Here is a 1,490-nt window from a genome sequence, read left to right as displayed (position 1 = left end):
TCCAGGAAACTCGAGGCCAGTTGACCTGACATTAGGAAATTGTCGGAATCCGTCATGAAGGGTGTGGGAACACACAGCCAAAAAAACCGAGAGTCGACTCTTATAGACAATAATATTTGTTTATTGAACACAATACTAGAACGATAAAGACTATAAACCAACAATAAAGACGACAACCTATCTTGTGCTTTAACTTAACTTTGCATGGTCGTATATCACCACACTCGAACTTGGCCAAGCTCCATGGTCTGCTCTTCTTCAGATGGTTTCAGAGGTGTCTTTTCTTTCGGTGGTTATTCTAGAGTTACTGTTCAAATTACTGCTCCTGAGGGGGATGTTGCAGCGATTCTTATACTCCAAAGTCTTCGTGCCCTTTTAGGAGGATCTTGAGTATCTTCCAATGGATTGATCAGGTTCGATCACCCTGATCGATCAGACCCAACCAGGTGTTGGCACGCTGATGGCAAGGTGGTCCTCAAGTGTCCATTACTGGAGGTGCTGGGTACACGTAACTTCCTCCAAATAAGGCTGCGAAGTGCTTCTGTGTCTCATACCCACCTCAGTGTTTCCGATTGTTCCGAGGGTGACATTCCATTGACCTATTCAAACCCAAATTCCGGGGTGTATTATAGGGTCTGCAGCTATCAGTTGGTGGATTGACACAATCACGTTAGTCAAGGCTGGCTTCATTTTCCAGCACAATGTTAGTCCTTGTCCACCTTATCGAACTCGGCATAAATTGATCATTTTGAGTGACCTGTCCGGCTACCAGACGAGATTTTGTTTGACTATGTATTGGAGTTTGTTGAGGACAGTGAAGCCAAAGGGATAACTGTGACATAACAGTGTTGGATTTTTAAAAGATATTGGTCAGGATGCCACATGAGAGCTTAACACACATTGAAAGGGCCATCTGGGGGGAGATGCTAGCATTGCTAGAGGCTTGATGAATGGCCAGAAAACAGACAGAAACAACAAATGAGGCATTTTCAAAACATGGCGGATAAAAGACACATATTGTCAAAGTTTTTTAATCTTGCATTCATCAGAACACTTTGCAAGAAAACACCTTCAAGGGGAAAGCTAACCTTTAGTTGGATTAGGTGGGTAACAGACAATGCCAGTGAGCATCACCAACAGTGCAAGGGAATGTGAGATATGAGTGATGAGCAGACTGAAAGCAGTTTTGTTTCTATCTCTAGAGTGAGCAGATCTGAAGTGTCAAACACCCCACACTGTCATCCAACAGCATTCTCTGAAAGTGGAGTCCCAGGTAGACAGGGCAGCGAAGGGGGCTTTTGGCCCACTGGCCTTCATTGGTCAGGACATTGAGTAGAGATGTTGGGAAGTTATGCTGCAGTTGTACAGGACATTGGTGAGGCTGCACTTGGAGTACTGCGATCAGTTTTGGTAGCCTTGCTTTGGAAGGATGTTGTTAAACTGGAAAGAATGCAGATGAAATTTACAAGGATGGTGCCAGGACTCAATGG

This window comes from Chiloscyllium plagiosum, chromosome 16 (genome assembly GCF_004010195.1).
Source record: "Chiloscyllium plagiosum isolate BGI_BamShark_2017 chromosome 16, ASM401019v2, whole genome shotgun sequence".
Classification (NCBI taxonomy): domain Eukaryota; kingdom Metazoa; phylum Chordata; class Chondrichthyes; order Orectolobiformes; family Hemiscylliidae; genus Chiloscyllium; species Chiloscyllium plagiosum.
This window is presented reverse-complemented; position numbering follows the sequence as displayed.